General features: G+C 43.1%; 1 protein-coding gene across 1 annotated transcript in view; it reads left to right on the top strand.

The window, feature by feature from the left end:
* The window catches only part of NRK (Nik related kinase), a 1,057,838-nt gene that overhangs the window by 258,474 nt on the left and 782,611 nt on the right, over positions 1-16,753 (top strand). The window lies entirely within an intron of this gene.

The following is a 16,753-nucleotide window of genomic DNA, read 5'->3' as shown; positions in this document are numbered from 1 at the left end:
TAGGAATGTCAGATACTGCCAACGATAGGACGAACACAGAGCTGTATATGCGTGGGCGACAGAAAAGAAGAAAACACTGTTTTAAACTAAAAGAAAAGAATATTGGCATCATCAAGAAATGCTGGCGTGGGAATTTTATTCTCAACACTTCTAAGAAGGTCATCAAGGGGAAGACTTACAGGAAACTGACGCATCTGCAAAGATGCATCAGTTTCCCTGCGCCTGAGTGAAAAACCCTTGCGCCACCATAGATGCGCCGTATTTACATTACGGCTCACTATGGCGCAAGGATTGACAGATGCGTCAGAAATTCTGATGCATCTGTTGATGGAAAAGTCATGCATTGCTGGATTCGTGTCGCAAGCACGACGTAACTCCAGCAATAGGTGTGGGGCCTATTTCCAATACACTGCATCACTCCTTACGCCTGCTTCAAGCAGGCGTAAAGTTTTGGCGCAGTGGCATCCTAAAAGTCACGCAGTGAAATCTTGTAGATTTCACTGCTTCACTTTTACGAGGCTATACTTCATGGGAATGCCTACCCTGCATACATTATACCTGACGCAGGTATAATGTCACGCAGGGCTTTACAACGTGAAGCATCTCCCTAGGTGCGTCACGTTGTAAATTTACCGCATTGTTTACACCGCCGTTTTGTCACAAAAGTGATGCAACGGCAGCGTAAAAGTGACGCAAGGAGCTTGTAAGTCTGAGCCCAAGTTTTCTAGTTGCAATGTGATGGCTCTCTCGAGGGGGTGTAACAATAATACACAAAAATGTGCTATACGTTTCTAATACTGGAAGGCTTGGCATGGGATGTGGAGGGAGAGGAGAGAGGCACTAAGCCTCAGTGTTTAGTGTCAGCAAAGTTGGATGGGAGGCAGAAGATAGGAATGAAGGGAAAGAGAGAGAGAAATAGGGAGGCAGCTTGTGTGGGTAGATACTGCGGATGACAGGGGTGGTGGGGCTGGTGGAAGAGAGAGAGAGAGAGAGAGAGAGAGAGAGAGAGAGAGAGGGAGAGAGAGAGAGAGAGAGAGAAAGAGAGAGAGAGAAGCAGGGCTTGCAGTCCCATTGAGTGCTAAAAGTCAAATGCCAAAAAACATGCAGAAGAAAACTAATTCTATGATGTCAGCAGAGGAAGGATACACTCCAACAAAAACAGTGAAACAGTGAAAGGGCGTGCTGAGGGTACGCAGAGGTAACGCTAGAGAGGGACAGAGAGCAGCAACTGTTTAGGAGGAGATGGTGAGGAATTAACAGAGTATTTGGCTATATATAACTTAAATTGTTTACTAATCAACTAATTCATATTACAGCATTATTTCTGTAAGAGTTGAAGGTTCAGCCTGGTATCAATCATAACCTATTAAAAGTATTATTGACGGAAAGCTCATCCACATTCGCCTAAGACCACACTCCCCCATTTACGAGGTTTTAATAACAGCTACAATTTATTTTATTTGTATTTGTAAGGAAAATCTTAAAAAAGAGGCACAATTATGTAACAAATACATATTTAAAAATATCAATTAAAGGAACAGAAAAAAACTAGGTGAATTGACAAAGTTGATCAAACTTACTAAAGAAGTCATCAAGATTATTACATATGGTCACTTTGGGGAACTGCAAAAAGATGTTAAAAAATGTCATATCTAACAATTCATTCCATTTATTAGAACAGAAAACTCAAATATGTGAATTGTAGTGCAAATTGAGAATTACATTCTAATAAAAGATAGGCTGATGGTAAATTGTCAAGCTTACAAAATGACATAGCAACTCCATATAAGACATGACTCTCCATTTGCACAGTGCATTGAATTTAAGAACATGGCCAAATTGAATGCACATTAGTATGGTACTCTTTTGGTGGGCTAATAGATAAACATATAACGCAACTACAGAAGGTGGAGAGTATATGCCTAATGTACGGAATAAGAATTTTAGTTTTGTACAGTGGACAGGTCAGCTACAGTTCATAGCTCTCTTATTAAAGAAGTGACTTTGATCTTGAAAGAGCTAGCTGTGATGATTGGTGAGCCTGTGTCTATCAAAAATAAAAAGAGGCACACAAAAGGAGAACGTCAGAGCTCATGAGGACATCTGACCATAATCAATGTGAATCACTTCTAGCAATGTTGAGTTTCTAACATCTAAAAGTCTGAGTCAGAGAGGTTCTGTCAAGTGGTCAATAGGTGAGTCAATAACAAAGGAACCAGATCAGACAGCCATAGGTTAAAAGAGCAATCACTTTCACTTCATACGTTTTGAGCAGGGGGAGTAGCCACCAACGCGCTCATGAAACCTCGATAAAGCATTTAAAACTATGTTTTTTTACTTTTATGGTTTCCAGGAAAGTTTATTGTAAAATATTATTCCTAGATAATGGTGGCTTGTAACTATTTCAGGACACTTGTCTCTCTTAGAAACTATGGCCTTTGAAATTAGATTGACCACATTTCAGAATCTGAGTCTTGCTCAAATTAAACCGGTGGTCACTGGAAGCAGGAGCATCAAAAGCGACCATTGCAAGCCAATAGCAGTTCAACTCAGCAGTAAAAGATTGTGGCCTAAAAAGTGTATTATATAATATCTACTGTGAAGGTGGCTTTAAATGGGGGTGGACCTGGGATGTGCCCTTGGAAACAAAAATAGGAGGCATAACTAGCAAACATACACCACTAATGGCCAATTTCAATGCTATTAGCTCACTTGTCAATATCAAGGGGCATATGGACAAGACCTTATCGCCACCGAGGTGTCACTTTTTTGGACGCTCTGGTGGCACAGCGCCACTGCCTATATTTGCATATTGTAAATATGCCCCTTTCCGCCTCCGGCAAAGGGTCGTGCAATGGGTGTTGCTGTGGGCGTCCCACGGCAATACCCATTGCTTTTTGATGCTGCCCCAGATTTACAAGGCTAAGGCAGCAACAAAACAAGCATTTGCAATGCATTAGGTCTCCCATTTTTTTGAGTTTGCGCTATTGGCATTGTAATGTAAATGTTTTTAACTTATGTGTTTTGGAGTGAAGTGGATATCTGTGATGGCAATTGTGTGTTTTTTCAATGCATCTAAAAGGAAGCACATTTAAACTAAACCTGTGTATTTGTAGAAAGAAGATGCAGGTGCATTTAGTCGATTTAGCAGCCATGCCCAGTGAACGTGCAACCCCCCAAAATAAAAAAAGGTACATCGACAAAAATACGCCCACATCATATTTCCCAGTATTCACAAACTATCAAGTCATGTGTTGCTAGATGTATGTGATAGGCTTTTATATTTTAAATGTGGGCAGTTTATGATTGTGTATGCAGCATACTGTGGAACAATATATCTTCAAAACACGTTCCTCTGTTTTAAGTTGCACTTGTATGTTGGTCACAAATTTCAAAATTACTAAATGTTACATAATATTTTCCCTTACTCGTGTGTAGCCCATCGAGTTCAGTTTGTTTTTCTTTGCATTCTGAGATTGTAGAGCTGATTAAACCGTAGTGTGATCAGGAGTACAGGTCCCATAACGCAAAGAAGAAACCTGGGTCGACGATAGATCTATAAAAATTAAGCAATATGAAAGTGAATTCTTTGTAAGTGGGGCTATCAACTTATTCGCAATACTGATAAAGGCTGAAAAGATAGTAAATACAATGCTTAACAGGATTGACTGGGCCTCTAGACCTCTGTGCTCCAGCGAAACTACACCTGCCGCACCATTGATTGGTATTTACGGATTTCGTGTGCTTTTCCTCCAAACTGTCTTACGTTGTTCATCACCACTGGCATGCCCATACTCATTTAACAATGGATGGAACTTGAATAAAAATAAAACCCATAATTTTAGCAGACTCCAATAACAATAATATCACGGTTAACGGGGAGAAGATGTGGCCTAACGGTGAGAGTGGCGGAAGGAGTTTCGGCCTTGGCTCAACATCTTGTAAATCTGGACAATCACTTAATCTCCCGTGCCTACCCAAAAATTTATGTTTCCCTGTTTAATGTAACTGGTGCTCATGTGAAGCACTTCTATAGCTTCCGGTCGAGTTAGCGCAAAAAAAATAAAGCAAAAATAAAATGGCCTTGCTCCTCTTGGAACGGAGTAGGGCGATCATTAGAAATGTGCTATTTTTATTCATGGGAACGCAACCCTACACAACTTAAAGGCATCTTTAGTTCTAAATAACAAACACAATGAATTCAAGTTTTTATTTTAACTTTAACTGCTTTTTCTTCTTCTGAAATGGGTCTCTCTTCTGCTCGATTGTGGTGTAGCAACATAAATAAAACCGAAACTGATAAAGAGGCGGAGCATGCAGACCATCACGGCTGGCAAATGTTAACCTTTAGATCGCAGAGAGGCGTCTTAGAACTATGCACTGTGTTGAGCATGAGAGCCTATACACCCACGGATCTGTTCACAAAGGTGTAAATAAATAAAACAAGCATTGGCAATTGCAGACTCCTCCCCTCCCCGCGTGCTGAAAAACAGGGCGAGCGATGAGGTGCCTGCCTCCACCCCAGCAGGAACATCTGTGACATCCGGAGGATGGAGGCGATTTATGACTTCCATGATTTCCAGCAGGGGAAAAGACATGGATTACCCGGACCCTCTTTGCGAATTTATAATCGGTGAAAATGGAACAGTGGAATGTAGAAACTATTACCCCAACACAGCTCTTCTTCCGAAAGGTATGGACCAGATGATCTATGCCAATCATCACCTTTACGTGTTGTCTAACTGCTGTGGCATTGTGTGGTTTCTGTCAACGGACAGTTTGATAGTAGGAAGACACATGTCTTGTGCTGTTTTATAAAGTGGCATTTCATGTTCCAGTGGGTGGACAGAAGCATGACGGGGAAATGGCTAAAATTAAGACATCCATACACAGTCATATACCTCAAACTGGCATGCAACTGTTCTTGTTAATGCACTGGCAGATGGGTGAAAAAGAAAACTGCACTAAAGAGAAAGGAGCGAAGGATATAGGGACAGAAGAAAGCATGAACAAAAGGGGAAAAGAGGGAAAAAAGACAAGCACTAAACCACAACGCGGCCCCGTGGCTGCGAAAGTTAATTGTTGTGAGAGAGCGGGGGGAGCAGAAGGTGAGCCCGCGAGTGGTGCGTGCGTGCACGCACAATCTGCTCATTTTCAAGCCCTGAACTTGTGCTTGTGGCGCGCCCCTGCTCACTCCCACAAGGTGGATGCCGCCACAAGTGTGTGCTTGAAAATGAGCAGAGCGACGGCTAAAGACCCTCCTAAGCAGCGCATGTGCACTGCGTAGGCGAGACCTAAACAGCGCCATTCTACTGCCATGGATTACCAGGTGTTCCAATGGCAATTCGGTGAGAAATTATTAATTTCTCCTCGTTTTTTGCCCTTTCTATGTGTGCAGCACACACAGAAAGACCAAATCGCCATGAATGATTGTTTATGTGCAGGAAGGTGTCCCTTCCTGCATATAAACAATCGCCCCTGCTGAGCAGGCGCCCTTGCAACATGGCGACAGGGTGCCTGCACTGGCGCTAGGTAGCTTTTTTTGTGCCTGAGCTAGGAAAAACACAGGGGTGCTCTTTATTCTTGTGAATACGGTGCATCCCTGCATTTTAGAAAATGTCGGAGTGTGGCGCTGCTGAATTTGATGCAGCTCCACGCTCTGATATTTTTTGTAAATATGCCCCAAAGTGTGAGGAATTGTACAAAATAGTCACTCCTAAGACAGGCAACTATGTCAATTAATGCCAAAGAAATGTCCTGAGAGCAGCAGCAGTGCTATCAAAGGTACCCCTCATTATAGGGACAGAGTGACCTCTGCCAGCAAAAGATGAGTTAATCATTGTAGAGAGTTCAATGCACCGCAATTAAAGTGATGATGGTTTAGTGGTTTGCTCATTCAGGAATTTATTTTAAGGGTCATAATCTGCCTTTAAAGAAGTAGGCACAAAATATAGAGCATTCCTAGTTGAAGATGAAATAGATGTGAATTTCTTTTGAGTCCCGTATGTCTATAGAGGGTCAATGTCAACGAAAATGTCAGAGCTTTGTATAGGACAATCAGTACATAAAGCAGACTTAAACACAACATCAAAGTCAGAGAAGAGCAGAGGTCAATTGACACACATTCAAAGACAGTGCAAATAGAAAATGTGTCATTTGAGAATATAGGGCATGGTCGAGTAGAGGTATGATTGACAGTATGCTCCCTACACCAAGAATAGCCACTAATTAGGTTGTAGGAGAGAAAGTAAATTTGCTCGGCCAATGTATTATGGGGGAACTGAAGCAGATGAGCTAACTGTGGGTTGTGCCATGAAACACATCAGTATAAAAGCCCACTATATTCAGTACAGGGTGCACAGTACACATAGCTATAACAGAATATGCCTCTAATTATTCTTTCCCTAAGAAGAAACGCCCAATGTCCTCTTTCCTAGAGCGTGTACATAAAGTTCCCTGGAACAAGGAGGCATCAACAAGAATCAAAGACAGCAACTCTTCAGGGTCTATTGCAAGAACATTATAGTTAGTGTTGGGTTTAGATTTTGCATGATTGTTAGGAGTCTATAAGCAGCAAGCATTCACATGAACAGAGTAAGTTATTAGTGTGATGTGATTGACTGCAGCTGGCCCTCTTATACTTTACCTGTGTTTCTTGCCACAGACAGCATTGGTCACAATACACAACAATCCAAAAATGCTTTATTGGCCTAAATTAAATAGAATTATTTCTGAATCTGTTTTGTACATAGCATTTTAATATAGTCCAGTGATAGTAATCAAATATCCTGGTAGTTTCTGGTCTGATTTTATCTAGTCCTAATGATTTGGAAATGTTTTAAAGTCCAGTTAGTCACAGGTCTGTGTATCTCTGTGTCTTTGGGAGATGTGTCCTGTCACATGCCAATCTCAGTAGGCCAAAAAGGACAGAACCGCTGAAAAGCCAGTAGGGCTATACAAGAAGCAATCATATGCCACAGGACAGTATATGTGTGATAGATGGAGATAGATAGGTTTTATAAATGGTGAAGGCGACCTAAAGATTGCAGTCTTCGGATAGCTGTTGGCTATGATCTGATCATTTGCGTGCATGCTAAATCCATTGCAGGTAAAAACATGCATGCAAGTTGTCTACAAATAGAATGCAGTTTTTCCTGTGTCTTCATTCGTCCATTGCATTATAGCTTTCTGATTCGAAGGATTAGTACTGCACTAACCACAGGCTGTTGACTTTTAAGGGCAATGTTCTCCTTGAAATTCCACCATTTTTATTAAAGATGAACATATATATCAAGATTTGGTGACACCTAAGATTATTTTATTCCTAGAAAAAGATAAATCATACACAGCTACCACATATCAACCAATATTAGTGGTATGTGCAGCCACTAAAACAGATGTTGATATTATGATCATATGACTCACTACAATTGTCAATGAAATGGGTCTATTCTGGGTAGGGACCTGACACCTCTTATGAATTTTGGTGCTTAACACTTACTATGATAGCTTTATTTGCGATGGTTTACTTTGTTGAGTGGGCAATTGCTTTGGAAAGTACTGATTCGATTTAACATTCTGATGCAATTGATTAACTAGATCAAAGAGTTGTGCAGGCTCCTTCTGTTAATATACATCTTCCTGAGGCTTTCCCATTGAACGGGGTCCAAAGCAGGCTTGACCCGCTCCCCTTCAATGTTTGTAATCAAGATGTAGAGAGTGTGCCAATGATCCACCCCAAGTATTGTCCTGCTTCAGGTTGTTTCTCTAAACTAACTTCAGTGAGACCCTTGTTTAAATGGTGTCCTCGAAAAGAAGGATCAGCATTATGAAACACTCCCTCAGGATGGATGCGGCTTAGCACAGCTCCAACTTTGTCACACCCTGGGAGAAGTGGCCCACAATTTCTTGTCTCCAAAAGTGTGGCGATGACCCCAACATTCGTAGTTATCTGTATGCCAGACAGCTGCTTTCAGAAATCGGAGAGATACTAGTAAATGCAAATCTAGATTCTTCAATTTTAACACACAGGAGCGATGAGTGCCCCTATCGTATTATACCAATTGTTCCTGGCACCTTCATGTGTAAAGACTGCTATTCCATATATGTATTTAGAGGATTCTATATGGGCAATATTTCTGATTGGGCAACACCATTGAATTAGTGGGTGAATACACTCAGGGCCTGAGTCACAAAGGGCCTCAGCACTTGTCGAAGAGACCCCTCAGTCATGGGGAAGACGCCGCACATGGGGCGGAATCTCTGCGATGAGAATTCTCATTGCGGGGATTTCACCCCAAGTGCAGAGACTCTTCCACGACTGTGGGGCCTCTGCCACCAGTGAAGATGCCCTTTGTGAATCGGCCCACAGTTCATGAGAAGCAATTCTTAGATTCTTTTCAGGCTCTCCAATTTCTAAATACAAGCTATAACAATATTGCTCCATTTTCAATTATTTAAACGAGTTCACAAAAGATTATGTAGTTGTAGAAGGATAACAACTGCGCTCCATATAATCCCAATGGAGCCTTTTGGGTTATCTGACTTCATTTGTTTGCCTTATGCATTATTTTGCAAACGTTCTGCGACTGTGATTTCAGGACCATTTAACAAACATGTACAGATGTAAACTCTTTAGTTCTCATGTTAGGTATGTCTGAAGATTGTAAATGTGAGAGTACGTTTTCTGCCACAATAGTGGGCCAAATGATATTTTTTAACTTTTGCAAAGACCAAGACTGGTGGTTAATTCGTAAAAAAATATAAGTGCTGGGGTTCTCGTCAGGAGGCAACTTGCACTAGCCCATTTTTTCTGTTGGTACCTCCTAAAACAAAAACAACTGCTAACCATGACACTAGGGAGAGGGTGTTGCGTAATGGCCAGAGCTGCCGACTTCAGAGCTGGGGAGCCAGGTTGGAGTCTCTGCTTCGGTTCAGCATCCTGTGATTCTGGGCAAATCACTTAATCTCCCCATAAATTATTGTGTCCTTAACTAGAGCTCATGAAAAAGCGTCGGTTTTGATGATTAAGTGCCAGTGCTGAGCAATGGAAACCACTGGCTCAAATTAAGCACTGACAAAGAACCGTCAATATTGAACGAATTGAAGCTAGAACTTTAATATATTTATGGCTTTAAGACATCATTAGCTCAATTAGAGTCACAGGGATTCTCAGGAGTCTGGAATAATGTTGATATAGAGAAGTTATGAAGAATGAAGTTCAACCCACAAGTATTTTGCTCCTTTTTTCTTGGTCTCGCTGTAGACAGCAACATCTGTCTGTTTCAAAGAGCATTGTATATAATGCTCCACAGAGGTTCCCCTTGCTCATGATTAACTGGCTTTCCTGTCAATCTCAGTTTGCTTGTTTTGTATCCATGACTTTCCTCCATATTATATTTTGTCTCTCACTTGAAACATAGCTCTTTTACTCTTGCATTTGATTGGCTGGGTGTACCCTCCCACTGTTGGTATCATTGAACTACTTTTTGTGGTGTTTACCTGTTTATAGCACTCCATGGTAGTTTAAAGTCTATTGTCAAAGAATGCATTTTTCCTCTTTATTTTAATCCCCAACTGCCCCGTCTCTCCTTAATCCACCCTCACTCCTAGTGTTGCGCACTGGGTTGCTGGTTGGCAGCCTTGGTTGATACCCTGGATGTCTCCTCCTAACCTCTCCCCCAGTGCTCCTCAGTGGTGCACCACGCTTCCAATGGCAACCTTGGTGATGCCTTTAGTGATCCATGGTGATAGCCACTTGTTATAAATGGGGGTCTCTAGTTGGCAGCGGCTTGCACCCTGTCCAAGTAGGGACCCTTATTCTAAGCAGGGTAGGGAAGCTACACAACAAAGATAACCCCTGCTCACCCCCTTGGGGGCTTGGCACCAGCAGTCAGGATTATCTTAGAGGCAATGAGTAAAGCATTTTCACATAAACACAGAGTAACACAGTGAAAACTACAAATGGACACCACACCAGTTTAGAAATATAACCAAACTTTATCTAAGTAAAACAAGACCAAAGTGACAAAACTCCAACATCCACTAGCAAAAAAATCACTTTTAAAGGGTTCAAAACAGTTCAGTCCATAGGAAACTATGGATGAATCACTTTTATCACAAAGTATCTGGGATGCATCAAATTCAAAGACGAAAACAGGTTCAGGGGACATAAGGCACCAGAAAAGCAAAGCGATGCGTCGGTTCCTTACTCCCAGGGGAGGTGATGCATCAGTCCCTTACTGTAGCACAGGGGAGGTGATGTGCAGGTTCCTTACTGTCAGGGTAGGTGTTACGTTGGTTCTTTACTGTGAGGGTAGGTGATGCATTGAAATCCAGGCACACAGCCTCGGTTCCTTAGTGCAGGGCAACGTCGATGAAGAACTTGGCACACAGGTGCGATGTGTCAAAAATACAGCCGCGCTGGGTCGATGCGGAGGTGGCAAAACAGGCGCTGTGTCTATTCTCCAGGGGCGAGTAGGTAATGCGTTGATTTCTTTCACCGCACAACAGGTCCTGCATTGGAGTCAGAGTCGGTGTCTCTGACGTCAGAAACACAGTGCTCGGGACTCTGGCTGCAGCTATTTTTCAGCTGCACGGCAGGCACTGCGTCGATTCTTCGGCCGCATTGCTGTGATGGGTTGGGTTTTTGGCTGCACGGTGGTGCTGTGTCAGGAAATATAGGTGCTGAAGGGCGATGCGTAGATTTTCCTCTCTTCTTTGAAGCAAAGCCACCTCCAAGGGGCCAGAACTGGAATTTGCACCACTTGGCAGGTAAGAAGTCCCAACAAAGGAGTTCAGGGGCTGCAGGTGAAGTCTTTGTTGGCCCTGAGACTTCTTAACAGGTGGCAAGCACATACAAGCCCTTGGAGAACCTTGACAAGCAGGATACAAGAAAGCGAAGTCCAGTTCTTTCTCTCTCCAAAACAGAAGCAGCAATTTGGGTGACTGAATGCGGCCAAGAGGAACTTAGTGCAACAGATATCATCAGGTAGAAAAGATCTCGAGGCTGTGCTTGGAAAGGGTCACTAGTTACAATGGTGGAGTATTCTCAAATGGGTACCGCAGAGATCTCACCTGTACCCAGGGATGCTGAATCAGAACACTTTGATGTAAGTGTCAATGTCAGATGTACAAAGAAGGACTCATTGCCCTGTAGAGATGTCCATCCTACTTAGGGAAGATATTCATCTGACTCGCCACACAGGATGAAATACATCAAAGCCACACAGGTTTAAAAGGGAGGTCATGTTACATTCAGCTTGAAACTGAAACGCTCACTGGATTTATGTGATGTGACTTAATGAAATGTCGTAGTGATCTGCCATAGGTCAGTGAAATGAAATATATGAGAAATGTTGATGCTGTTTAGTAGCATTGAGAGGCGTATTACTGATTTGAATGAATTATGTCACAAAGCCGCACCTTGTATCACACGGTACCGAACCAGACCTTTCTACATGGCTGAATGAATATTCATCCTTTTGTAGTCGGCACGAGCTCACCAATTCAAACCAGTATATGCTAGCAATATTAACCCCAGTCATTACCGTTTTGATGTATCAAGCACCAAATATTGTCTTTAAAGAGAGAAATGAATTTATAGAACCTAGAAATATGGAGATTGTTCAAAGTTCCACAAAAAATAGACTGCTGCAAGCCAAGCACAGGTGTGGACAGTGACTCTCCTTGGACTCTTGAGTGTTTAGGGGATGTCTTTACCAGTACTTTTTTACTGTACAGGGAGGACACACTGTGGATGACATCACTGCGGATAGGTGCATTTATGTTCAAAACCATTCCTGATACTTAGTTTATGGAGACAAGAATCGAACCATTTAATTGTAAAATATGAAGGTCCCTTGACCCGACCAGGAGAGTGTGAGCCCCCTCATGTTTGACGTTATCGCATTATTGTGTGTTTTTACTCCCTTGATGGTTGGGGATCGCGCTGCAGTGCTTGCGGTGCTCACCGCACGCATGACGCTGGAGGCTATCTGCACTACAGCGCAACCCCGAACAAATGTTCACACAATACAGAACGGGAACACGGTGACATCAAACCATCGCTTGCATTATAATCACAAGAAGCTCATGTGTCCATAGCGTCACAACAGGAATGTGTTCAGATGGCCCGGAAAATTAACTCTACACATTCCTTTTATACCTTTGGTTTTGAAGCTAATTGTGCAATTACGAACGAATCGGTCCAACTTCACAGATCGTAGAAGCTGAGTTAGACAGGCCTATTTCTCTGGGGTCATGCTTCAGTTTCGCGAACCACTGGTTGCCATGCGGTAGGCACTTGACAGAAGGGGATACATTCGCTGATATCATTTTCCGTGGCTCGTGAGAAGTGTCGCCCTGTCACGTGCGATTCTGTCCAAAAATATATTTAACTGCAAGGTTAGCATTTCATATCCGATATCAAAGTTGGTGGTCCCAGCACAGCTGGCTGTTCGTTCCCGCGGCTGTTTCTGGCTCTGGTTTACTGTTGTGACCTCACACGAACTCAGACCCCACCCTTGGCCCTGACATACCTTCCCTCACACTTGTTTTTCTTTTCCTCTCTCTACTTCCATGCAGCCCATAATCTATGTTTTTCACTTCGCTCTGTGTTCTTCCTGCCACTGTCCATCCATTGCTACACTCTGTCCATCATGTGGTTCTGTCACTGTTCCTTTGTCCCTCTCGCGCACACTTTTACACTCCATTCACGTACAAACACAAATAAGTCAACGCCTAGCATGTGACTGATCGAATTGATGCAGAAACTAGAACCAATGTCTTCATGTTACATGCCTAGTTACGTGGCATTCCTAGTGCCTCAAATGCTCCTTTGTTCCACAGGCACTTCTTAAGCCTTATACACCGAGGGAGCCATGTAGTGAACTCCATGTTGTGAAATTAAGCCGTGAAATTTTCTGAAGAGAAGAGGAAAATTGCAGTATATTTTTAACATTCGGTGCCAGAGCTTTCATTCATGTGTAGCTGGGCTTTGTCAACACATGCTCCTGGTTAGTGACACATGGTTTGCATTGCTTCGAGCGTACCCTGCTAGAGGGTCAGAGAACAAGGAATCATGTGGTGGGAAAAAGAATACAAAGCGTTCCCCCCAGCTGTGCAGCGTAAAACGTTTCTTGCTCTTAAAAGACAAAGAGGTATTTTTGCAAAAAAAAAAGCTCATGCACCGCAGCACAGTAGTCAAGTTGTTGAGGAGGGTCGCATGAGAGGCAAAGAGCAGGAAAGCACCATATCTACAAAGATATCGCACTGTCCTACTGTCTCACCAGTGCTGGTGCACACTTAGGTAGTAATTAGTCTACCTAGCACCACGCACACACCTTTGCACAGTGCTTGAAATGGGAAAATAGAAGTGCAGGTACTCTGTACCAGACTACCTGCTTGTTTCTGAGAAGTGCCGGCGGTTACTCTCCAATGAAAGGTATTGCATTTCTCTTGAGAAGTGCCGGTACGCTCCTTCTCAAAATAAAAAAGTGCTGATATTCCGTACCGCACAGTACCGGCCCATTTAAAGCACTGCCTTTGCATCAAAGTGGAAGTGTGTGTGTGAGAGTCCAGCTAAGGTTTTGTACTGGAACCATACCCTTCCAGTACAAAATACCAGTGATGGCTTGTGGAATTGAAAAGTAGTGGGGATTGAAAGTTTTTATATGGGTTCTTTCCCACAAGAACATTTTAAATAAATGGCATCAAATCGTGGGGTTTCTGGAAAACATTTGCAACAAATTTTTGTGAAAAAAGGAGATAAAAATGGGGCATTTTGATGCTCAAGCGTGAAAAGAAAATTAAAAGCCACCCAAAAAATACCCCAGGCATAGTACAAAATTGGTCTGTTTGTGAATTGTCGTACCACCCGAAGCCAAGTACACATACCCACCAATGAGTATAGGCACCTCAACGTTTCATTACTTGTAACGCATCTCTGCCTCTTTACAGTCCCGGCCAGCATGGCTTGCGGGTTCGAGGGTGGGTGTGGGTGGGGAGTCATGCGGGGAGGTTGGCGTCACGTGGGTGGCGTCGCGTGGCAGTTCTCGCCTCCCCTAAGCCAATCACAACGCTGCATGCAGTGTTGTGTGTGGTCGGGATGGCGCCCAGCCAGGGGCTTATAGGGTGGACATGCTCTCTGTGCAGGCTGCATTGAGAAGGGCAAAGTGCGCATGACTGATTGAGCGGCCTGAGAGGGCCGACCAAACAGTCTTGGCGCACTCAGGAGTGGGCACACCACTCCTCCCCGGCCCTGCTCCGAGAGCATCCCCACTCACAACCCAAACATAAAATTGTAATAACGAAAAGTTATTACCATTTTATGTGTCTTCTTCTCGCACTGTGAGAAAGCAGTGGGGTGTAGCTCCTTCACCAAGTGGAGGAGCCGCCCCTGCCTCTTTAAGATATTTTGCGGACCAGGGGCAAGAAAATTGGTGATACTGTACATGACAAATACTGAAACAATAACATGGTAAAAGATAGATCCATCCATAGCATTTCACATTTGTTATCCAGCTTCCAAACTGAACCAAATTGTGGGATCCCAGGTAAATACTATGGGGCAGATGTACAAGAAACTGACACATCTCTGCGTTAGAGCAAAAGTAATGCAATGCTGGAGTTGTGTCCCAAGCACGACACAACTCTAGCAATGCTTGGGGAGGCCTATACTTATTGTGCTGCGTCACTCTTCACGTCTGCTCCAAGCAGGCATAAGCTTTGGGCACAGTGGCGTCCTTGAAGTGGTGCAGTGAAATCTTGTAGATTTCACTGCATCACTTTTACGAGGCTTTCCTGCGTGGGAACGCCCACCCTGCATACATTATACCTGACGCAGGTATAATGTGGTGCAGGGCTTTACAACAAGACGCATCTCCCGTGTCACGTTGTAAATGGGCCACAACGTGGCTCATTGTTTACACTGCTACTGCGTCACAAAAAGTGACGCAACAGCGGTGCAAAAGTGACGCAAGGGGCTTGTAAATCTGGCCCTTTATTTCATTGAGAGCACTTTCAAATACATGAGTTCAGGATATGTGCTGTACATCACTCCCATGTTTATCAGCCTAGAATGTTTCTCCAGCTATATTAAGAATCTGGTCCCAAAACTGTGTATGTGGCTCGTGGTAAACCGGGGGCTTGGGGTAGAATTTGGGGGCAGTGGAACGTGTATCGTGGGTCTATCTGTGCTCCCCCTTTGGTGGATACGTCTGGGGTTGCCTCGTCCCCCTGATCCTTGAGGGTTCCTTGTGTATCTCGTACTTTGGAGTACAGATTTGGTTCTCCCGTGGCCCCCCCCTCCCTCTCAGGCCTTCTTTTATTGACCGCCCTCGGGTGGTTGGGTGTGGACTCCCCCGGCTGTGGTTCGCCGCCCATTTCAAGTCGTTTCGCCTTGCTTTTTGTATTTTTATTTTTGTTGTTATTTATATTAAAAGTGTGTATTCTGATTTCCCTTATGTGCAGTCTGATCTACTGTGATATTGCGGAGCCCCTGTGGGCCAGTCATTGTTTTCTGATCTGCTGGAACACTTCAACTACTAGCGGCCGGCCCTGGTGGTTGTAGGCCCGTGTTTGTAACCCTTTCTATGCACAATAAAAAAATTTCAAAAAAAAAAAGAATCTGGTCCCATTCAGGGTACACGTGACTACTGACTTTAGTTTCTTAATCACACTGTCATCAGAACAGAGGCAGAATGTTTCTCAGTACGCGTTTAAAAACTCTGGCTTTCAATAAATACTTTTCAAATAATCTCACATAGAATGGTTATAAGCTTCCATGTCTTAAAGAAATATTGTTTCTTGAATTTTGAAGGCACCTTATAATATTCTAGCGTGATATTTGTGGCCCGGTTTACAAGCCAGCCAGAACCCACCCTTGACTCAGGTCTGGCTCAGCTATCCCCTTATTCCCCATAGTTGCCAAAAAATCGGTTCAAATATATGTGACATTTCCTTGTTACAGTGTGCCTATGTTTGACAATTTAATACAATTTGTGTGACACTAGTATTGGAACATTGTAAAAGACAATAGCAAAGCAGTTATATCCATGAAATAAAGTAAATATCAGGCATGATCTACGTTGTCGAATATACTGCTATAATAGTGGTCTTTGAACAACCCTCAATGCAAAGTGATATTGGCTAAAACACCATGGTATACCCAAGAGGTAATCAGCAAAAACATGGAACCACTTTTCAGTTAGGTCATGGGCTTACCACGTCCACATCACATCACTCGACTACACAATCAAACTCACACCAACATACATACACATGCACACCGGAATTTCCATAACTGTAATTTATTCTGTTAACTTTTGTGGTGAATGTAGGAACTACAGACCTCAATTTTATTTTTAGCTAAAACACTGGATATTGTATATGCACCAAAATTACATATCCCAGAATGCAAATATATGGCTAAATGACTGCACCAGCCTAGGCTATGCATTTTTTAGTGACACCATCACTCAATTTATTAACAGCACTCAGGGGGATTTTCACAAGGAGCTATTGCCGAGTTAACTGCATTTTATCGCAGCCAAAGTAGCGATAAACTTATCGCCCAATCAAGAGCTGGTGTAAACAGCACACAGCACCAGTTTACCCGCGATAGCAGCCGCAAAAAACATCGCTACCGATGAGCCCCGCAACTAAAAGCCAAAAGCCGCGACAACACCACTCCACAACATTCACAACGACCAGCCAGAACTGCAATAAGAACACAAAACAGGCGATAAGGCAT

This window comes from Triturus cristatus, chromosome 5_2 (assembly GCF_964204655.1).
Source record: "Triturus cristatus chromosome 5_2, aTriCri1.1, whole genome shotgun sequence".
NCBI classification, from domain to species: domain Eukaryota; kingdom Metazoa; phylum Chordata; class Amphibia; order Caudata; family Salamandridae; genus Triturus; species Triturus cristatus.
The sequence above is the reverse complement of the archived record's forward strand: the minus strand, read 5'-3'. Positions and strand labels throughout refer to the sequence as shown.